At 42.8% G+C, this 24389-nt stretch overlaps 1 protein-coding gene across 5 annotated transcripts in view; it reads right to left on the bottom strand.

The window, feature by feature from the left end:
- The window catches only part of MEIS1 (Meis homeobox 1), a 145974-nt gene that overhangs the window by 64535 nt on the left and 57050 nt on the right, over nt 1–24389 (bottom strand). The window lies entirely within an intron of this gene.

Below are 24389 nucleotides of genomic sequence, written 5' to 3'. Positions count from 1 at the left end.
CTTAAGACTAAAGTAGGCCGTGGAAATGTAGGTAATCCATCATATAAGCAGTTTGACATAGGAATGCTTCAAATAGAATATAATTTTTCTTGTCATAGAAAGAGAGCCTCAAGTATAGTAAGGGAAAAACTCTTGAAATCGTTTTATTGGAAAACAATGACTATTGAAATCAACTAAGTGATGTTAAATTAACAGTCCATTGGGACTGTATTCCTCTAATTATTCAGGCAGTTTCTGAAATTTCTTCCAGATTTAAATTTTTCTCACTGAAAAGTCACCTGCTTACATAATCCTGCACACTGGATCCTATTTTTCCGTTGATTTTTGTCACAACATTTAAGTTGTTTCTTCTAGGTAATTTTTGGGGTCTGTGACACAAAATCAAAAATGTAGTGTTTCTTTTAAAATGGCATAGTGAATAAGAAAAAGGTGAAATTTCAGCCTATATAATAACACTGTCTAAAAAACAAGGCAAAAGGTACTAATGGAAAGTAAACACTTGAAGTTTAGGCACAAAAGTTAAAAAGGAAAACAACAGTGGACTGAAGTTACTACCCTAAAAAAAAACAGTAGCTTAGCTTTTGTCAGACTAGTACCCCAGCTTTCTCGGTGGAAGCTACTGGCTTTTAGAGAGGGACAGGTTGATCTCAACCCAGAGAGAAGAGCTAGAGAGACAAGGCTTAGCAACAAGCTAACACACTCCCTGTGTTCACCAATCCACATGGTCCAAAGAACTCTGGCAAATCCATACAGGGAATTTAGCCTCAGATTCCTTCATATTGCTTCATGAATTTCTGTATTCTTAGCTTCTTTTATCTAAAATCTACATACAAAAAGAATTCCTCATTTTTTTTTAATTTTACTGAAGGATAGTTGATTTACAATGTTGCATTTAATTTCTGCTATACAGCAAAGTGACTCAGTTACACACATATATATTTTTCGTGTTTTTTTCCATATCATTTATCACAGGATATTAAAGAATTCCCTATTTTGATTTAAGCTATTTCAGACGAATCTAAAGTAGTTAGCCTGTCATTAATTCGTTGCTCTTAACAGAGCTCCCTCAGGAAACTCTCCCCATCCCTCCAAAAAAGAAAACTGTCCCCCAAACTACCTTGACTGAGTTGACGTTTAAAAACTTTGTTGGGTGAGTAACAGACTGATTTCAACATTTCTGCTAGGATCACAGCATATGCCACAAACACAAAACTTTTCTGTTAAGTTTTTATCAATTTATTGTTCAGTCGCCCCGTCGTGTCTGACTCTCTGCGACCCCAAGGACTGCAGCATGCCAGGCCTCCCTGTCCCTCATCATCTTAGAAGTGTCCCCAAGTTCAAACATTTTAACTGATGTTATCAATTTAAAATCCATAATTTAATTTTATTCAAAGTTTTGTTGACAAAAATCATATATTCTGTGAAAAGTCCACAGAACTGTAGCTGTGTCCTCAGTGGAAAAGATCATAAAGACCCACGATGCCCAAGCCTTCATGGCAGAAATGAAGAAGGTACTCGTGAACCTTCTGGGTGACTCGCCCAAGGGGGATGGGCTGGTGGTCCAGGCAGGGCCAGGCACCCACACCCCTAAACAGGGCTCCTGCCACCTCACAGGGTCATTTATTTGCATAACCAAGTGTTTTATAAGGAGTCCCCTTGGATTTGCCTAATAAATTCTTTGAAAGTCCAATATTTAAAGAGGCTTTTTATTCAGAGAAGCAATTCACCATATAAAATAACAATTCATTAAAGAAACATGAGAAAAGAAAACAACTCAACAGCATTTAAAATTTCAATGGGCTAATCCACTTTCAATATGCAAAAGGTAACCAAGGAAAAGAAACATATTACTAGATCATCGATTAAAAAGCTTCTAACCTAAGGACACAGTTTTTCATCACCTCGCCAAGACTGTTTTCCACCTTAAAAAAAAAAAAAATAGCCTTTCTCTCTATCTCAAAACCCCTTCAGATTAATTTAACAGGCAATGCCTAGTGCCTGCCTCGAAGAGAATTCATTGATAATTTATGGAAATATCTACTATAATCCAGAGGAGATGACTTTTTTCCAGCTTTGTGCATCAATAGATAATCAAGGCCTTAAAGCAGCCTTAGCTTCCCATTACCTCAGGCAAAAGAATTCCTGAAAGCGTGCCTTAAGGGCACCTGAATTATATACTCCATTAGGAGAGGAAGGCTTTCTGCATTCCATGGGTAACACTCACCAGAACCTTTCCTGTTTATTTCTGCTGTATGAAAGCAGAAGCATTAGGAACAGAATTTTTTAAGTGAAGACTTATGTAGATACAATGGAGAAACCTTTCAAGCAAGAGCCAGATCACCCCCTTCAGTCCCTGGCAGTGACCTCTCTCGAATAAAAGGTTTCTATTACATCATTAGCTCAAGCCAAAAACAGCCTTGGCTTAATGCTCAGTTTGTTCTTCCTACTGTTTTTAGGCAAATATAGCTACTTTACTCCCATCTGGGAGGGAAATTACACTGCTGGGTTGTAATCTAAGACAAGATTTTCATTGGAAGCAAATGCTTTCAATCCAGTGTAAATACTGGTGCATGTTCAGAAAAGCCTAAAACAATAAACCCCGCTCCTTCCTGACACAAGTTAGGGAAATGGAGAGGACGGGGAAGGAGGAGAGCATACTGAAACAGACGATTCTCAAAGCAAACGCTTTCATAGATCTTAATAAATTGTTTAACCTCTTCCACTTTCTAAAACTGGAAAATTGATCTCGGACGTCTCCACCTCAGAGGAAAGTCTCAATGGTCAATTGTACCTTGCACATTTCCATCCACACTGCAATTTGATACAGTCACTCCTCTGCGGTCTCTGGAGGATTTATTTCCTTTTTTTATTTTTAAGATCACTAAACAAACTTGGAGGACCGCCGGCCGACCACACGGCAGCAGGCAGCGGCTCTGAACCACATTTGTAAAATGTCAGCAGTGACTTCATTCCCGGAGCTGACTTCTCCTGCCGCCAAATGAAGGCAAACTGAAAAGGTGGAAATAATCATAAAAATGATGCTAGTCCATAAACAAGCTTACAGCCTCATTAGGATAGCAGTAGGCTCCAGTGGGTGATTTATGCTCGTTTTGCTGATGCTATGAGGAAATGCCATAGGGCGACTTTAGCCAATTGCTAATGGGTTCTGACAGCTTCTTAGCAACTAGTGCAAGCAACGTTGTGGCGTTTGCTAGTGACAGAAACCGAAAATGTCATATTATCTGCCCATGTGTCATGAAGTCCGTGTGGCAATTAACTAGCAGGCCAGTGACTGAGGGGCCAGAGGCTCCTGAAAATGGCCTTTGGCGATGCAGAGGCAGCCCGTGGGCGCTGAGCCGCACACGCACATTCTAATGCAGAAAGCCACTTCCCGGCGACTTCCCTGGCTCTGATGAGACCGGGCCACTCAAATCCCCCCTCGCCCCCTCACTGAAGTGCCACTCTGGGCTCCTCTCTCTTTGGGCACTGGCTCCGGCGCTATCAGAAGACTCCACCGCCATCCGCTTTGATCTGATCGTCTGCATGGCTCCTTAATTGGCACTACCTGGTCCTGTGCTTTTCGGACGCCGGATTCAAAGGTGCCAGCTCCTTTTCCTGCTCGCTCACAAATGAGTCTAAAAGGATTTCAGATCACTGAAGCAGACTCCTGGCCTGTCAGATGGCTGGGAGCAGAGGAACTCTGGGCGGCCACAAAACACTGCTTAAAAAACACCAGGCTTCTAACAAGCTGGGGAGGAATCCTGGCCGCACTTTTCAGGTTGCGAGCTCTCAAAACCATGCACTATATGTCAAACTGTCAAACCTTTCAGCGTGGGCCATTTGCCCTTTCAAATAATATTTAAGAATTGTTTTTACAAAATTTTATAGGCCATGGTCTAGTGAAAGAGGCCAACCAACAAAGAAAGGAATTTGTACTACAATTCGTCTACGGACAATTTCTTGTGAGACCTGGGCCCGTCCCAGCGGAGCAAGGCAGGTGACCTGTGACAGCTCCCAGGCTGTCAGAGAGCTCAGATTTCAAACACGCTCAACTCAAACATCCCTGGTCGCCTATTTAAGCATGCCCAGGCATTTAGACTGCGCTATCTCGTGCCTTTCAAGGCAGGATAAAGCGGCATTTATCGTATTCAGACCATTCAATGGGTCAGACTGACCGTGTCAGCGGGGGCTCTTTCCTTGGCAGGTCAAAGCCCGACTCCCATTTTTCTTCCTCTCCTAACTCCCTCTCTACCTCCAGGATTGCCAGCACCCCAAACCTATTCTGAGGGAGGCAAAAACAAAACACCCCAAAGCACCTGATATTTACATCACAAGGGCTGGGCACTTCCCGTGGCAGTGGGCCAGCAGGCAGAAATAAAGTGGGTTGTCAGTCAGAGGGTTCTTTATGTCATAGAGGCAAAACTCCTAATTAGGGAGATGAACTTTCAACTGCCAGGGCAGAAGAACGTGTAAGGTTGTGGACCGTCTTGTTTTGCTAGAAACCAAGCTGGAAACCACCCCTGCTTCCAAACCATTTCACTGACAACTCTGTAAGGCTCCATCTTTTCAGGCCACATTCTCTCCTTAACCTTTACTTTTCTCCTCCTTGAGTGTTTAGAGTCTTTGTCCCCGGAATGTACCTAGACTCAAAAATCAAGGTCAATGATTTATCTTTCAATACTGAGTTCTATTGTGCCTTCAAAGTTGTGTGAATGATCAGTCCAAAACTTGCATAGGACTGTACAGGTCATGTTGAGAGGTGGTTAAATGTTAGGGTTTCCTGGTTTCAAGGTTAAATATTAAGGGTTTCTGTTTTTTCTCTTGACTGTTTTCTCATGTAGCACATCTTCTCAAAAGAATATGGCATTCAACTCTTAAATGGGGGTGCAGGCACACTCCAGTCTTTCTAGTGGCCACTGGTGCAGACACCCCTATGCTGTGAGGAGGTCAGGTTTCCTTTGTAGTCGGGCTATCTGGGTGCGCCAGGTTGCTAGGAAAAATGTAAAACCTACCTCAAACCCACTTCTCCAGATCCTGGTGTGTCTACTTAGCCAGAAGTCAGAGGGGATAATGTTTCTGTGTTATGTTAAGAGGATAAATGGCGAGAATTATAGACAAGCCTTTCTCAGGAACCAGCTAGAATACTTCAGAGGCTTTATGGAGGTGTTTTGTCTTCATTTAGAATGTGTAATAGCTACCAGAATGATTCTTCTAAAACACGTTTCTGATAGTATGACCCTGGCACTTAAAATCCTTCTGTGGCTGCCCTTTGCCTTCAGGATAAAGGTCACACTTTTTAGCCTGGCATAGAAGGCCTTTCATGATCTCTCTCTGGGGTGTTTTTCTAGCCTGTCTTCCACCAGATCCCCACAGGCACTGCACTGGCCACCCTGCCCCAGCCCAGTCCTGAGGCCACCTGACCTTCTCAGGATCTCACCGTCCACAAGGCTCTCTCACCTCCCTTTGTGTGCCAGTGCCTTTCCCTGTAGCATCCTTCCTGGCAAACTCTTGGTGACCTTTCAGATGCGGCTCAACCACCATCTCCTAAGGACTCTTTGCTGGACTCTAGTAATCTTTACTATTCCTCCTCTCCAGTTCTGAGTGATTTTTCTTCTCCCCACATTCCTCTACCCGAACATACATCATACTCTACTAAGTCTTCTGATTTCCATATATGTTCCCTCAGTGTGACGACAGAATATGTGACAACAGGGACCTGGTCATACTCCTCACTAAAATTCTCTAATCCCAGAGCCACCCCAATATATAGGGCACAGCCTTGTCAATTGCTATAAAAATGAATGTGTGAATGTACTTTTTTTCACTACTTGGAGAAAATCATAGTTTCAATATTCTGCTGTTACAATTTTGTTTGAAACACACCTAAATGAAATTCTTGAAAAATATTCACCAATGAAATATAAGAAGACATTTAAAAATGCATTCTCTGAAGCTGGGAAATTTCCTTAGAATTTTTAAGCAATCTTGGACAAGAGATGAACTAAGAGTTGAAGTTTATAAGGTTTACTGTATGCCTTGAGAAATACATCTCTTCTCCCTGAAATTACAACTTAAAACTATTTACTTAACTAAAAGGCTTGCTGTTTTCTTCATTTTTCCTGAGTTCAATATAAAAAAATAAAGCAAGAGTTATTTGCTTCCTTCTGCATTTTCCTCTCAGTGAATTAATTATATCACCTTCCCTCCACCACCCTTGACAAATCTCCCAGTTTAACCGTAGCAAAGAAACTCAACTGTCCCCAAGCAGACAATTTGATCCTGAGCTCAGACTCCAGACTCACATTTCATAGCTTTGGTGCAAACACAAAACTGTGGTTTTCCCTTGGCTTAGCCAAATCATGTGTCAGTCTCTCCCACAGCACTCCTCCACACCTGCCTTAGCAATTCTTCAGCAACAGGTATCCAAGGACATTAGTATCTGATACTGTTACAAACTGACATGTCACAGGATCCTAGGAGATATCAGAAAGGTTTTTGCAAGATAAATGAAAACATAATACACCCTCATAAGCCTTCTTCTGCATTTTCAAAAGAAATAGAGTGAACTTCTTATATCTCCAAATCTACAGCCAGTAGACATATAAAATAGTCTAAATCCAATGGTTAACTTCTACATTTAACTTTGATTAGGGTTCTGTTAACTCAGCTTCTCTTTTGTATCTCTTCTCATCCTTAGGTGTTGAAGGTTTCCTTGTTCTTAGTTCAAAGGGATTCTCAGTTGATCAAAGAAAAATAACAAAGGAAAGCAGACTCTCATATATTTTTATTTAACCACCACAGCTTTCCTGAAATTGTTGAGGTAGTTCCTTTGGGAACCAAGATGAGGTGTTGTTGGTACCTGCCCAACAACAGGCAGTGCTGAGTCCTAGAAGGGACTTTGCAAATGCCCAGTGGGACAAATACATCAATGGCACTCATCAAAAAGTTGGAGGAAAGGGGAGCGGAGGAGAAGATCAAGAGTTCAAGAAGAGCAAACTTTAAGTAAACATATTCTTGGCACTTATAAAAAGAAATATCTAGCTATGCTTTCTAAGGTTGGCTTCACAGAAATTCACTATGAGGCTTTTTCCTTTCTAGTTGAATTTAGGCTTGTTAAACTATGACAGATATTTATTAATAGTTAACCACTGTGGAATGAGCTCACAGTCTCACCCTGCCCTTTAGTGGACTCCTGATATCACAGAAACCCCAGGGAAGAGATGAGCCTGGAAGCAGGAGCTCTCCCTATGAACCTACTGTCTCCTTTTTTAAAGAGTAAATGTAGCATTGAAAAATGAGCTCTGGATATATATCCATCTTTTGCACAAGCTGTCACTCTTATCATTCATTCATTCATTTAACAAAAATGTACTGAATTCCTACTATATCCCAAACATGAATGCCAACCCCTAGAGATATAAATGGTGAACCAAACCAAAAGCATACTGATTTCGATGAGCTTTCCAGTTAGAGGGCACAGATATTAAACAAAATAGTCACAGCAATAAGTGTACAACTGCACTCCATCAGAAAGAAATATAAATCCATGAGTGTGTGGAACAAAGGACATTGACTTAGGTGGGAGCGATCGGGAGCAGAAATCTGAAGGTGAGAGAAAAGTCAACTTGGTAGTGGGCAGCCTGACACAGCAGAGGGAAGGGAAATATTGCAGGTTGGAACTGCATGTACAGAGGCCCTACCTGTCTGGAGAAGGCATGAAGCAACCACGGTACCAGGACCTGGCAAAGCAAGAGGAGGTGAAGCTGGAGAGGAAAGAGGAGCAAGACCACACAGGGCCTTGGGGGCCGTGGTCAGGATTTAAGTGTTCATCCCTAGGCTTCTAAGAGTTATGACCTATAAAGGTATTTCTGTGGGGTCATCAGTATCTTCTCCATTGCATGCTCTGGTATTACATAAATTTTACCACATAAAGCCTCAACCTCCAGTGTCTCTTTCTGGTTCAACCTAAGAAATCTCTCCATTCCAAACCAAGACTGGAGAATGAAGGGACAATAGGGAAACAAAGAGTCTATTCAGGTGGACCCCTATTTAGGCACCCATTACATTCTGGAGTTAATTTGTAAGCAGGTCTCTTGGACATCAGGACGTATTTTCCCATAGAAGCAAGTGATGAATGGTGATACTTTCCAAGTCTAGTTCATCAAAAGCCAAAGTAATTCATTAAGTGAATGAAGTTCCACCTGACATGTGAGCCCTGGGTACAGGAAGTCAGAAGGTGCAAAAATAAAGAGGAAGATGAGTTTCTTCTCATATTTCTGTGCATAGAGCCAGCCTAGGAAAATACGAAAATATATGTAATTGTCTTTAGTACCTCTATTTTTTTTTTCTTTTTTTGGTATCTCTCCTCTGCTAAATCGTTTCCCTCTCCTGGAATTTCCAAGTATCCCAATGCCTTATAGAAGCACTTGTGACTATGGTCACTTTACCGGACCAATTCTCTTCCTGTTATGAAATCCCGCTCGTCACCTCCTGCCAATCACAATCCCCAGCCTCTCAGTCTAGGTGACCTGAGGCAGACTTCAGATAGCCGGCAAACTGAAAGAATTAATTCAGACTAGGAATGAATCATTGATGCCTTTCTCACCTTTCCAGAAGTGTTGGAATTTTTAAAAGAGTTGTTAAAGTAAATGAACTTTTAATGGCAGGATTTCATGAAAAGATATAAAGTTAAAAATAAACATATATGGCTTGTTGTGTATTTTAATCAATGAATGCCAATCTTTCAAAAAAGCCCAGTGTCACTTTCCTAACTGATGGTTACAACCCACAACCCCCACCCCCTGACCCCAATCCCTGGCCTCTATTTGGGAAGTCAAGCGCTTCTTACAGAAACTATGATGGTACTAAATGGGTCCTGTAGATGTAAAGCATGGAGAACAGGAGTAAAAGATCCAGGTTGGACATGTGTGTGTGTGTGGTATGTGTATTTCATTCATAATTTGAGTGTTTATTACTCAGAGATTGCCAGCCTATTGAAATACATTTGGAATAACTTCTTTCCCATTAATCACACATTACATTAAGCTTCTATCTTCATTGTCGACTCAAATAATGCATAAAACATAACTGAGTGAAAACCAAAGAAGGAAATTTACTAAATAACTGAGACCCAGAATGAAAATAGTTGCTGGATTTTTACAGATAACAAAAAAAAAAACTTTTTTTGTTTAAGTTTTAATGTGTAGTTGATGGGATTAAAGGAAGAAACTGGACTTTCTAAATTCATGGAATTTAGAAGTAAGTAAGACTGTCAGATGGAGTCAACCAATAATCATATTTATAGTTTACTTTCGATTTAGTTTATCTAAGTGTTCATACAAATAAGAGTACGATGGACAATACAACTATAGCAAAAATTAAATATTTTCCACTTTTTTCCCTTAAATCATTGTATACTTTGTTCTTTTGAGATAGGAATACCTTTTTCTAGTAATTCAGTGTGACTCTTTGACTTGAAATCCCCCCTCCAAAGGAACAACAGCAAATTAGTTGCCTACACACAGAAAACAAACAGTAATGATGAATAGGAAAGAAGAAAAAACTACATTTTACTCATTTTTCATCCATTCAGCAGTTTTTTACAACCAAACACCATGGAAAATCCCTGCAAAAACAGCATAACTCCTTAATGAAGTCTTAGAAATTTCAGGATGTGAGTGTACTGCAAAATATTACTGAAATCTATGTATTTATACTAACAATAAAACAAAATGGAAATCCCCGACTTTTTTCCAAGAAACAAAACAAAAACACTTCAATTGCAAAGGTAAAACAATATAAAACCATAAACTTTTGTCTGGAATCAACATCTCAGAAAGTATTTTAGGACCCAGCATTTGCCTATTTTTTAATATTATAGTAATATATGACATTACTAATAAAATAAGGAAATGGCAATCCACTCCAGTATTCTTGCCTGACGAATTCCATGGACAGAGGAGCCTGGGAAGCTACAGTCCATGGGGTCACAGAGTCGGACACTACTGAACAACTAACACTTTACTTCACTTTTGGTGTATGACAAGTTCAATGCTTGAAATATTCCTTCCAAAATACATTAAATATATACTCGTGAATGGTCACAAAGCTCTATATTACCATGAAAATAAATGGTTTGTCAGTAAAAAGCAAACAAACAAAAAAAACAATGCCACTCTTATAGACAGGCAGACACATCATTTACTTTGTGATATCTTCAAAAGCTTGCCATATAATTTATTTTTATTTTTCTATATGTTCTGCATGTGTGTATGTATACAGGTGCACACACGCACATTTTTACACAGATAGGAAAACATTTTATTTATCAAAGAGGTCATTTCTTCAAAAATTATATAGGATACAGTTGAAAAGTAGGATTTTAAAAAAAAAGTCTCTGGCATGAAGATTAGAAGCAGTGTTGCTCAATTTTGGCTACACAAGAAATCACGTGGCAGCTTTTACAGACGCTGATGCCTTATGCTGTACTCGAGACCAATTAAACTAGTATTTTGGAGTGTGAGAGTCCAGCATTAGCTATTTTTAAAACTCCAAGACGATTAAAATGCACAGCCCAGTTTGGGAACCACTGGATTAAAAATCACAGATTAAATGTAGTTAAAGCTCATAGACTTTTCACAGAGAAATGACCAAAAGCTCCTTAATCAGAGAACTGTTATGTTTATTTTAGATACAGTTTTTAAAAGTTTACTCATCTGGTTTCCTGCTTTATAGTTTGTAGGCTGAAATCTTTGTAAAAATATAGGATGATTAACAGGCAAAAAATAAGCACCTAAAAAGCACAGCACACCAGAGCCATTTAGCTTTGGGGAAAGCAGCTCTACAAATGCTAAAGAGGCTGTATAAACAAGAAAAGATAAGGTGCAAGGCCATAACTCATGTATCTACTGACTTTCAATTATTTTTTTAAGTTGATTGCAATCAGATATGATAGAGCATACACGTAGTCTGGAGACAGTTTCATTAAGAATGTCCCTACATCTTAAAATATTTTAAAAATATTTTTTATTTAAAAAAAGTAGGATTCTGTTCATCTGGACTACATTATTTTTGAATGACTCCAGATAGGCCAGGATAAGGAACGGATTCCATTCTGTGGGAACTCTATCCCTGTGTTTGCTCACTTCTTTGGTCTGTGTGGCTGGATGAACAGAGCCTTGGCACTGAGCTCTGTGACTTGGTTAAATGTGGGCCATCAGTCCATCTTGACCAGCCTGGCTTCCTAGGGATCTTCCCTCCAGGTACTTGTGGGTGCTCTCCTCATTCCTTACTGATGCCCTTTTATTCTGCTCTCTGTTTATGAGGAGGTGTGAGGCAAGGTCACGGTGTGCACAGGATGGGCACCAAGGCAGCAGAAAGCAGATTACTGTGGATGAGAGAGTGGGACCCACCTCCTGGGACAGAAGCTGGAGTGAGAGGAAATGCCATGGATCAAGGAGGAAAAAAGGAGATGATATTCTGCACAGATTCCTTTGCACACAAAGTCAAATGGAACGAGGTTGTGAAATGTAGATTAGCAAGTCTTTGGGGAGAAGGAAGAGATATGAAGTAGAGGTAGCAGGAAAATGGGCAAGAAAGAAATTGTAATTGAAAAAAAAAAACACTTGTTATTCACTTATTCACTTATTTTATAGCCATCTAAAACAGTATCTGAAAGAAGAGGATGGAGAATTACTGATACGTGTCTGTGAAGACACCCAACCTTCTTTCCTCTGATTATCTAAGACTCCAGCTCTCGTGTAGGTGTGTGCCGCCACACACACCAGCCACTCAATTAATTAGGGACCGGAGCCTGCACACTCTGAAATCAGCACACTCTGAAAAGTGGTGACTTGTCCTTGGTGGGCAGAGTAAACATAAAACTTTTTAGAGCAGTGCCATTTCAGCTTTAATGTGTGGCAGGGATTTTGTGGCAGCCTGGATGGAAGGGGAGTTTGAGGGAGTGTGGAAATATGCGGATGCGTGACTGAGTTGCTCGGCTGTGCACCTGCAACTATCGTAACATTGTTAAACAGCTATACTCCAATACATAAAATAAAAAGTTTTTTTAAAAAAGAGTCTAGGTTTGGATTTAGCAGGGAAGGTACCTGAGATTATGCATTTCTAACAAGCTCCTAGGAGATGTGGATGCTGCGCTGCTTGTCCAAGGACCACAAGGTTCATCTTGGCAAGGCCCGGAGCATCTTCCCCCCCAGGACACCAAAAGCCAGCAGGTGCTTGAGGATGCCTAGCTACAGGGCAAGATGGGACCAGCCTCCCATCCCTCCACACGACGAAATGCACCTGTACCCGCTGGACAAGCCTGAGGGCAGGGCTGTTCAGGTACTCATGTGAGCAGGCAACCTCACTGATGTCTCCAGGACGAAGAAATAAGCCAGGATGCCCTCACTGGTGACCCCTCTTTCTGTGAGTCCTCCTCCTCCTCATCTCCTCAGCACTTACTACACCTCGCTTCTCGCCTCCTCTGCTGGAGGTGTTGGAGCTGTTCTAAGAGAAGGTTTAGCCTCCGGAGTTGGACTGCCTAGGTTCATGGAAGTCCCATCTTCCTGCTTAATTAGTTGTGTGACTCTGGGCAAGTTACTTAATCTCTCCTAGCTTCAGTTTTGCCCTACTGGAAAAAAATGAGCATAGTAATAGTGCTGTGCTTAGTTGCTCAATCCTGTCCGACTCCTTGTGACCTCATGAACTGTAGCGTGCCAGGCTCTTTTGCCCATGGGGATTCTCCAGGAAAGAATACTGGAGTGGGTAGCCTTTCCCTTCTCCAAAGGATCTTCCCAACCCAGGGATCAAAGCCAGGTCTCCCACATTGCAGGCAGATTCTTTACCAGCTGAGCCATCACGGAAGCCCAAGAATACCAAAGTGGGTAGCCTATTCCTTCTCCAAGGGATCTTCCCGACCCAGGAATCGAACCGGGGTCTCCTTCATTGCAGGCAAATTTTTTAACCAGCTAAGCTACCCAGGGAAGCCCACAGTAATAGTACTTGCACCTTAGAGTTATTGGGCAGATGAAGCAAAATAAGCTGCATCAAGTGTTTAACTCCACAGCTGGCAGCGGTGGTTCAGCTCAGTGAATTCTAGTCCCTGTGGTGACTTTGCTATGGAGGGCGTTCTTTGAACAAGGGAACATTTCCCTTGAGCCCCTCAGCCCAAGCAGGGAACAGTCCTTGCCACTGTGGTCATGGCTGCTCCCCCAATCCCATTCTCATTTTCAGGAGCCAAACTTTTCCAACATAAATATACCCACTCTCCTAGCATGGCACATGGTTTTCGTTTTTTCTTTTCTTCAATTTCCCCAAAGAACCCTGACGTGATGTGGAACTCTGTGGGTGGGCTTCAGAGTAAAAAGGGTGGGCAGGGCAGTCTAAAAAGAGTCCTATCACAGGAAGCTGGCAGCCGATGGCTGGAGGTGATATACTAGAAACAATTTTGATTAATACAGGTTCTCACTTCCCACCCCAAATAGGTTCATTCCTGATATATCTTGCCCTCTGCTCTCTAAATATTTCCATAGTGGCTGTTACTAGCAAAGGTTTTGCTCTTGATTTACAAATGTTGTGAGGGGGAGTTCTTTCAGATAAGAAAGTATCTTTAAGGTCTAGGAAAATCAAGATACTCTGTAGAATAACAGGGTTAAGGGACCTCCCTGGTGGGCCAATGGTTAGCGATCCACCTTGCAATGCAGGGGACGTGAGCTCAATCCCCAGTCAGGGAACTAAGATCCCACCTGAGGCAGTGCAACTGAGCCAGCACCACAGCTAGAGTCCGTGAACTCTGGAGGCCACACCCAACTAGGGAGAAGCCAGTGTGCACTGCCACGAAGACCCCGAGTACCACGACTAACAACACAGCCAAATAACTAAATAAACATTAAAAAAAAAAAAAAAGAATTACAGGGCTAATTGTCAATTACAGGGCTAAATGTCAACTACAGTCCATCCCTTGCTGGTAAAGAATCTGCCTGCAATGCAGAAGACCCTGGTTCAGTTCCTGGGTTGGGAAGATCCCCTGGAGAAAGGATAGGTTACCCACTAAAAGTCTTCTTGGGTTTTCCTGGTGGCTCAGACAGTAAAGAATCCACCTGCAATGCGGGAGACCTGGGTTCGATCCCTGGGTTGGGAAGATTTCCTGGAGGAGGCGATGGCAACCCATTCCAGTATTCTTGCCTGGAAAATTCCATGGACAGAGGAGCCTGGTGGGCTACAGTCCATGGGGCCGCACAGAGTCAGACACGACTGAAGCAACTAAGCGGCAGCAGCAGCAGCAGCAGTCTATTCCCTTGTCCAGATAGTAAGACCAGGGATGGACTATGTTAGTAATGATAAAAACTAGCATTTATTGAGCACTTACTAGATACTTGAAATGGTGTCTAGCCTTTATTTTCAGTTAACTAATTCTTACAAAATCCTTAGACATTAAAGCTAAATTATCACAGTAAAAAATCAATTTCTCCCTATTTCAAAAACCCTTTACGTGTTATGGATCTTTCAAAGACTGTTTTAGTAGCCAATAGAAATAACTCATACTTACTAATGATTACAGGCTGCACAGAGAGCACATGCCATGCTAGGGGCTTTTCTGAATCCTCTCTTGTCATCTTTGCAGTAACCCTAATACACAGAAAAGGAAACAGCCTGCCCTTTGTTGTTCAGTCACTAAGTCACGTCTGACTCTTTGGAACCCCATGGACTAGAGCATGCCAGGCTTCTCTGTCCTCTACTCTCTCTCTGTCTGCTACTATCTGTGAGCTCTAATTCATGTTCATTGAATCAGTGATGCCATCTAACCAAGAAAATAGAATTCCCAGTGAATTTGAATCCAGATCTAGCTCAAGGCTAAACCTCTAACTACTCCAGAGTTAGTCTCTCCATTTAACACTCAATTAGATAACGATGATGATCTAGGTGCACTTCTTTAGCTTCTAGAAAGATCTTCCAGAGCGAACAGTGTCGTTTCTCATGGCTGCATGCCGTTCACAGCAGAACAATATCTGACCCATAATGTGGGCTTTGTAACAGCTCCTGTATCATACTCTTTTTACTGAAGTCACAGATACAGGAGATACAGAGGCAGCAACCTCAGATGCCACATGAGTGACTGTTCCTTAGGCAAAAGGAATGGGGAAGGGTTAAGTATAAAAACCACCTCTGAAATGCAAAGAAAGAAAACAAATACCAAGTGTTTACGGATCTTTACACAGGAATGGGAGGGTGTCAAAAATGGCCACAGTGAGGGGACTTCCTTGAAGGTGCCTCCAAAGATTAAAAGAGGAATCATATAGAAAAACTTAAGAGGTGGAAACTGAGGAGCCAGCCACCAAAATGCAGAGGGGAGGCCTGTGTTAGCTAGAGCATCACCCCACAGAGGCCCCTGCCACCTCCTAGGGCCTCTGATAAAAATGACAAAAATGCAGATGCCTAGGACAGGGAGATAAAACACAACAGAGAACACATGTCATAGCATCACTCTACGGTGTCCAGGTGTCTTTCAGTGCCAGGAGTCTGCAGTTCTGCTAGTAGGGAAATTCTGTGTATGTGGGGGTGGGGGGACTATGCTTTCTGATGACCTCCGCACCGTCTGGAATCAGGAGTCCTACTCGGGACAGGTGCGGCCAGGCTGCTCCACCTGAGAGGAGTGGGAAGGAGATGGATGGACCACAAGCTCCCATCTAACCCTAACCCTAACCCCTAACCCTAACACTAACCCTAACCCCTAACCCTAATGCTAACCCTAACCCTATTTATGTATCAAAGAAAGGAAGATCTTGCCTCCTGGGCGGGGGCAGGGTATAGACATCCAAACAAGGTTGCCTCATGGATACCAGCCTGGAGCAGAGGACGTAAGTGGGGGAGGGGGCCAGCAATTGACCTTGGTGGTTTTCAGTGATGATGTCACCTACATGCTAATCTGAAATCTACCTAGGGCAGGAAGGAGGAGCTGAGACCTTCCCTCCCGTGGAAAGGGGGTTGATGCACCCACCACCTGCTCTATTTTTCCAGTTTGTTCTTTTCTCTTCCTGAGCCTTGTAGCTGCCTCTCCATAAGCTCTACCTGGGACCCAGGGCCCCACTCAGTTTCTGAGACATTCCTCCCGCAAGACTGGAAGAGTCAAAGCCGCCTCGGTCCCATGATACTCTCCCAGACCTAGATTCACAGAACCGCTCACCTTCACCCAAAATCACCCGACCTACTCCCTCTCCTCGTTCAGATACGTCCTATAGTGCAGGCATGTCTCTGGATTCCCCACTCTGCTCCTGGTCCTCTTCTGGGTCTGGTCTTGCTCTTGACCACAAGCTGGCAGGAGTCTCTATTCCCCTCCCATATCCCAGCCCCTGCCAGCCTTCTTTCCCAGGGCTGAATACTGCTCCCAGCTGGAGGGATCCTCTCCTTCAAAAACAGACCTCAGAAAACCAATCCCAGCCTCTCCTGGCTTCTGAGTTGGCCTCTGGCCTAGAATTCCTTGTTGCTGGCCCCACCTATCAGACTAGGTATCCTGAAATGCCAGCCTGAGCTTGCTACTCCCTTTGGATGTTATCTCTTGGACCACCCAGCTGCCAGCTTCTCTACTGAGTGAGGTTAGATGCTCCAAGCTCTAGTCCTCTTAATAACTGGGAGGGCGGGGGTGGGGGTGGGGTGGGCTGAGGATGCTTCCGCCCTTCCCCAGCCTCCTCTTGCTGCCCAGTGGCACTGAGTTGCCAGACTCTAGCATAATTTCTAGGTCATGTCCTGCCTTCTCATCTGGCATACCAACCCAGGAAACAGACCTAATTTGCATCCATTCAAACCCAGATGTTTGGTGAGATACGATTTCCATATCAGGCACTGAAACAGATGTGGGAAACATAGCCCTCCTCTCTACATCTCATGCATACCCAAGGAATTCTCCCTTCCAGAAACCTCTCTGAAGGAATTCTCCAAAAGCTGGGCATCTCTGCAGTATTTGGAGCAGTGAGTTCCATCTCACTGAAGAGAGACAACCATAGAAAGAACAGGAGCTGGCACAAGGCACAGTCTGGCCTGAGCAAAAAGACTTGACAGCTGAAGCGTGGGTCACTGCAAGCCCCAAACTAGATATTTGGTCCCCTCACTAGTGCAAAGACATGTGTGTGATCGGGTTAAAAACACATAACTTAGAAGAATCAGTTATAGGAAGATGATGTCCATCAGAGAAGCCTAAAAACTTCCAGCGCCTGGTATGTGACTATCTGGGGCTATTTATCACAAAAGAAAGGATGTAACTGAAATTATGAAAGCTGCTCCGAGTGATCATGTTCACTGTCTCTCTTCTGTGCTTGTTTGTTTGCCTTATTTTTTTAATATGAGACAGTGGGTGTTTTAAGCTCTGCCTGGGCGATTTGAATGTGAAATGGTTGTTCCAGGTCTTCTTAAACTTGGCAGTGATTCGAGGCCAAATTCCCAGATGGTCACATAGTGATTTCACAACGTCAGGCCACTATTTCTCATCTTTCCAAGTTTCCTTCCACATCCCCAAACACAGGCAACTCATGACTGACCCAGAGGCCAGGGCCCGGTTCTGACATTCCAGGGCAGCCCCTCCTATCTGCGTCGTCTTTGTCAAGTTGATTCCGTTTGCTGAGTCCTCTTTCCTCCATCCACACAGTTCAGTTCAGTTCAGTCGCTCAGTCGTGTCCGACTCTTTGCGACCCCATGAATCACAGCACGCCAGGCCTCCCTGTCCATCACCATCTCCCGGAGTTCACTCAGACTCACATCCATCGAGTCGGTGATGCCATCCAGCCATCTCATCCTCGGTCGTCGCCTTCTCCTCCTGCCCCCAATCCCTCCTAGCATCAGAGTCTTTTCCAATGAGTCAACGTTTTGCATCAGGTGGCTAAAGTACTGGAGCTTCAGCTTTAGCATCAGTCCTTCCAAAGAAATCCCAGGGTTGATCTCCTTCAGAATGGACGGGTTGGACCTCCTTGCAGTCCAAGGGACTCTCAAGAGTCTTCTCCAACACCACAGTTCAAAAGCATCAATTCTTCGGCACTCAGTTTTCTTCACAGTCCAACTCTCACATCCATACGTGACCACAGGAAAAACCATAGCCTTTACTAGACGAACTTAGTCGGCAAAGTAATGTCTCTGCTTTTGAATATGCTATCTAGGTTGATAATAACTTTTCTTCCAAGGAGTAAGCGTCTTTTAATTTCCTGGCTGCAATCACCATCTGCAGTGATTTTGGAGCCCAAAAAAACAAAGTCTGACACTGTTTCTACTGTTTCCCCATCTATTTCCCATGAAGTGATGGGACCAGATGACATGATCTTCGTTTTCTGAATGTTGAGCTTTACGCCAACTTTTTTGCTCTCCTCTATCACTTTCATTAAGAGGCTTTTTAGTTCCTCTTCACTTTCTGCCATAAGGGTGGTATCATCTGCATATCTGAGGTTATTGATATTTCTCCCGGCAATCTTGATTCCACCTTGTGTTTCTTCCAGTCCAGCGTTTCCATTTCTCCCGGCAATCTTGATTCCAGCTTGTGTTTCTTCCAGTCCAGCGTTTCTCATGATGTACTCTGCACATAAGTCAAATAAGCAGGGTGACAATATACAGCCTTGACGTACTCCTTTTCCTATTTGGAACCAGTCTGTTGTTCCATGTCCAGTTCTAACTGCTGCTTCCTGACTTGCATACAGATTTCTCAAGAGGCAGGTTAGGTGGTCTGGTATTCCCATCTCTTTCAGAATTTCCCACAGTTGATTGTGATCCACACAGTCAAAGGCTTTGGCATAGTCAATAAAGCAGAAATAGATGTTTTTCTGGAACTCTCTTGCTTTTTCCATGATCCAGCGGATGTTGGCAATTTGATCTCTGGTTCCTCTGCCTTTTCTAAATCCAGCTTGAACATCAGGGAGTTCATGGTTCATGTATTGCTGAAGCCTGGCTTGGACGATTTTGAGCATTACTTTACTAGCATCTGAGATGAGTGCAGTTGTGCGGTAGTTTGAGCATTCTTTGGCATTGCCTTTCTTTGGGATTAGAATGAAAACTGAACTCTTCCAGTCCTGTGGCCACTGCTGAGTTTTCCAAATTTGCTGGCATATTGAGTGCAGCACTTTCACAGCATCATCTTTCAGGATTTGAAACAGCTCAACTGGAATTCCATCACCTCTACTAGCTTTGTTCGTAGTGATGCTTTCTAAGGCCCACTTGACTTCACATTCCAAGATGTCTGGCTCTAGATTAGTGATCACACCATCATGATTATCTGGGTCGTGAAGATCACACAGCGGTCATAAAGAACTTGCTGGTTCAAAAGGGCGTTGTGAGGAACAAGTGGGATTATACATGTGAAAACTCTAAGGAGAATGTGAAATAGTGTAAAAATGCCCCTTCTTGAGGAGAACTTCTATGATTCTCCAAGACAGAAGTAGATGCATATTCCAGGCGCCTACAATTACAGTGGATGTTCCACTATATCTCCATGGCCCATTTATTTAGTTAGTTTTATTTACTTTTGGCTGTGCTGGGTCTTGTTGCTGCGCATGGCTTTCTCTAGCTGCGGCGAGCAGTGGTTACTCTCTAGGCATGGCGCACAGGCCTCTCTTTGCAATGACTTCTCCTTGCGGAGCACAGGTTCCAGAGCACTTAGTCTGAGTTGCTTCGCAGCATGCGGGATCTTCCTGGACTAGCAATGGAACCCACATCCTCTGCACTGGCAGGTCAGATTCTTAACCACTAGACTACCAGGGAAGTCTCTCCATGGCCTGTTTATCCTCCAGCCATCCCCACTGAACTCTAAGCAATCTGGGCACAGTCAGTGGAGAATGACAACCCACTCCAGTACTCTTGCCTGGAAAATCCCATGGGCGGAGGAGCCTGGTGGGCTGCAGTCCATGGGGTCGCTAAGAGTCGGACACGACTGAGTGACTTCACTTTCACTTTTCACTTTCCTGCATTGGAGAAGGAAATGTCAACCCACTCCAGTGTTCTTGCCTGGAGAATCCCAGGGACGGGAAAGCCTGGTGGGTTGCCATCTATGGGGTCACACAGAGTTGAACACAACTGAAGTGACTTAGCAGCAGCAGCAGCAGTGGGTCTTCCTCACCACTGTGTATTCTTAGGACCTCCCACTAGTAGGCAACCAGTGTTTGTTGAATGAATGGCAGACTGAGATCCTAAATGCACAGCGTTTCTTGAAAGTTAATGCAGGAATGTGTTGGGGGGGGGCAGTCAGAAAGCACACTTATCTTTACAGCTTTTGCTTGCCTACAGAAATAAGTTCAACTTCTTGTCTGGGTTAGTTCCACTATCTTCATATACATGGAAAATACAGAATACATTATCAGGAAAATTTAACAAAGACTTTGGTTAGACCGTCTGTGAGTTTGCAAAATCCTCATTTCTATAGGAGGAGAGCTACTGCAGCCGGAACAACTGATTGGGTGGCTGATTCCACTGATAGAAAGGACAGGAGAGGCTGGGGACAATTCTGACATCAAGCAACCCTCTTCTGTCAGAAGTAAACTAGTGAAGTATGATCTTCATTGGTCTGTGTTAAGTCTGTGTTTCCAGACAGCCTTTTACACCGCCACCTGTACATGCTGAAGAAAGTGAAACTTTCACAGGAAACAATGAGATGGCTAAAGACTCATCTGAAGCTTGAATTCTACTCATATTGCCACCAAATGAAATACAGACAGATAATCCACTTGTATTTTCAATCTCTCTCTCTGCTTAAATTGGTCTGATTAAGTGATGGATGGGTCACTCGGAGCAGAAGCAGTTAAAATGATCATTTTGCATTTAATGAAGAACATCCGTATTTTCAGTTGCTGTATTTATTAGAAAGAGCATTAGAGAGTGTCTGAGAGTGGATGGTGTGCTTTGCTGTTAGGGGAGTTATAATGTGCGGCCAAAGAGGGAAACCAAATGGTCAGGAATATTTTGTTCCTGCTCATTTTCAGTGAATGAAAATTCACATCATAACAAGTGGGTATCCTATGTAACCACTCCACATAGGCTATGTGAAAAGTAATGATAACTTCTTGGCTTGCTTTATTTTTATTGATATGATGGTGGAAGAAAACCAAGATCATTTTCTAAAGAAACAGTTGAAATGGGGAATTCACTTATAAAGAAGTAAAGACCACAGTACTAACAATTTTCATAAGACCAAATCTCTCAGTTTTTAAGGCAACTCAGCATCCAACATAGAACTGTAACATAAGGTACAGATATTACAGTTAGGAAAACAGCAAGGCCCCATGGTAAACTAAGAGAGATGGGATTACAATAGACAGAACCAAAGTATACATTTCTGTCCAAATGGTGACAACTGTATCATTGGGAGAATGATGAGAGAGATGGAGAGAGGCTTGGATCCTGGATTCAGCTCCAAGTGACACCTTCAAGATCACACTGTGGAATAGTAAGTACCACCATGTCTGCTGATTCCAGCTGCCTCAGGGTGCTAAGAGAACCAGGCGATCCCTCAGACAAACCAGTCACATGCAATTTAGGGTTTTATTATCACGGGTCATCTCTGATGTGCTTGGGCTACATGGGCTTCCTCTGTCCAGTGACATGGCCCCAAAGTCCATCCCCAAGGCTGAAAGCCAACCTTGGTGACACAGGCTTCCTCTGACTCCTCTTTATGAAGACGAGGTACGCCTCCCATACATGGGAATGGGTGACAACTTCTCCAAAAGTAAGGGTACGGTAACAGCCCCCCCAAATGTATTCGACAACAAACACAAGGATATGCAACTCTCCTCAGAGCAATGACACAAACTTCCAGTCTCCTGAATAGGACAAAGACTTTTCCAACTGGTTCTTACAAATGACTGGTTCTTACACAGTCACTGTGTACCCCTTCTTTTCACTCGCTCTGATGCAGAAACGTCTGGCCGTTAGCTAGGAGGCCAGGTCAGCAAAAACAACCAAGGAGCGCACACACTCTCTCTCTCTGCCTCCCTCCCTCTCTCTCTCTCTCTCTTTCTTTGGCTTCTGCTCTAAGGATCTCCAGAAACAAGCAGATGGGGGCTGGGAATGTTCAACCCAGAGTCAGCTGCAGACTTGCAGAAAGGAAGGAGAGTCTGCATTCTCCTGACATCCTTATCCTGCTGCACCCGGCCAGAGGAGAGCAGCGATTTTCTTAGCTTAGTGCCCAGGAGGCAGTCTCTCAAGAACACGAGAGAGAAGGCAACCAAGTGAAAGAGTTATCGACCATGTTTGTGCAGTGTTGAACTTGGCAAATACAGCTGGATAAAGGATTAAGATCTCAGCACTCCACCCAGAGTCTTACTTTAGAAAATTGTTAAAGAAGTCCACATCCTTCCCCTCATGGGCCAAAACAACCTGTAGGCATCATCTACGTTCTTTCTTTAAAATTTTATTTATTTTAATTGGAAGATAATTCCTTCATAATATTATGATGGTTTTTGCCATACATCAATATGTATCGGCCATACGTATACACGTGTCATCCTCCACGTTCTGACTCTCCCCTCCAGAACACATGGTCTTGTGTCTGTCAGGGCAGTGAGAGTTCACAGAGTGGCAGCTGGCTCCCTCTTCTGTTCTGGGAGGACTTCAAGGGTACTGGAGGAGCCTCTCCAGCTTGTCTGTGTGAGGGGGCCTCCCACAGCTGCCCTCCACTTGGCCTTCCTTCATTACACACACACACACACACACACACACACACACAGGTTAAGTTTTTGCTCACTCTTTTCATGTCTTAATGAGCTCCTTTCCTTTAGATCTTAATTCATTGTATTACTAGAGACTAAAACAGATTCATTATTAAATAGCTGTACTATGTTATACTTTCACAATACTGTTCACATTCTGGCATGATGGGTATTTTTTTCAAAAGGGTCATTTGATGGAAGTTAGCTTTCCTACAATTTCCTTCTAACTTGTCTTTGCTCTTTTAAGAAAGAAATACTAAAAATACAGAGAGTCACAGCAATAAATCGCTTCAAGAAAGAAATGTACATACAATAATACTGTTGCTCCTGAATTCTTCAGTAAGAATTGAAAGTGGATATATGTATCCATAACTGATACACTTTGCTGTACAACAGAAGCTAACAACACTGCAAATCAACTATACTCTAATAAAAATGTTTTGAAAAGAAAAAAAATGGGTCATTGGAAAATAGAAATAGACTCACAGATACAGAAAACAAACTTATGGTTACCAAAATGGAAAGCGGGGTTATAAATTAGGAGTTAACAGATTAACACACCACTACATATAAAATAAACAACAAGGACCCGCTGTATAGCATGGAGAACCATACTCTCTGTTTTGTAATAACCTATAAGAGTAGAGAATCTGAAAAAGAGTTTGTATGTGTGTGTGTATACGTAGAACTGAATCACTAAAACTAAAACTAACAAACATTATGAATCAACTATACTTCAGTTTTTCCAAAAAGGTCATTTGAGTGTTCTTAATAATTTTCTGGTGCAGCTTTCAGTGTATTATGCAATGAGTAGAGGACAGAGACCAGTATCAGTTGCCTTCAACATGGCATTAAAGGAGAGTACCAAGGCTCACACATGAGGGAAGAACCAGAGCTGTACATGGCTGTCAAGTAAGTCTTGAAAGCCAGAATTTGGTGACTGCCCCCAACTGTGCATTCTTATGGCATTTCTTGGTCTAATGTGATAGATTGATTCTAAAAACACGCACTAATTTTTAAAATGCAAAACAGACCCGCTTGTGTTACAGCTTGCACAAACAGAGGACTACAAGAGTGGAAACAGCATAAACAATGTTGTTTATATCCAAGTCCTGAGAAAACTGCTGCATTTTCCTCCAAAATTGCAGGAAGTATCTGAGTAACTCTCATCCATTAAGATGGAATAAGAACCATATTTTCCATAGGCATGGATAGAATTTTTCAGAAATCCTGACATTATAGGATCTCAAAGCAGGAGCATAATTAATAAAGGGTGATGGCCTCAAACCTGCAACTGAAAGCACAAAAAATTCCAGCCACAAACAAAGCTGAAAAGTTAAAACCTAAGTGAGGCCAAACACAGCAAAAGGTCAGAAATGCTATCCATTTTCATTGTTCTGCTTCACTCTTGACCTCCTGTGAAGGCAGAGGGTTGGTTCCTCTAGTTGAGCAGCCAAAAGGGACTATGATTGATTGTATCAGGAGTGACTAGCCTCATGCATTTGAGCCCTGAAGTTTCAGAATCACAGCAGACTAGATCTGCTTTATTCCTTTTGTCATCAGTTGGCTTCCTTAACACATCTCTTCATTTTTGTGTTGTTGTTGTAACAAAACTATATTTAAAACCAAGCAACAGGAAGCTTTTACTTGGGAAGTTGAGGTTTAAGCACTTGGAGGCAAACAATGAACCGGAGAGATAAAGATGCAATGCAAATGGTC

This window comes from Capra hircus, chromosome 11, assembly GCF_001704415.2.
Source record: "Capra hircus breed San Clemente chromosome 11, ASM170441v1, whole genome shotgun sequence".
Taxonomy (NCBI): domain Eukaryota; kingdom Metazoa; phylum Chordata; class Mammalia; order Artiodactyla; family Bovidae; genus Capra; species Capra hircus.
Note: the sequence above shows the minus strand (reverse complement) of the source record. Positions and strands in the feature narration are given on the sequence as shown.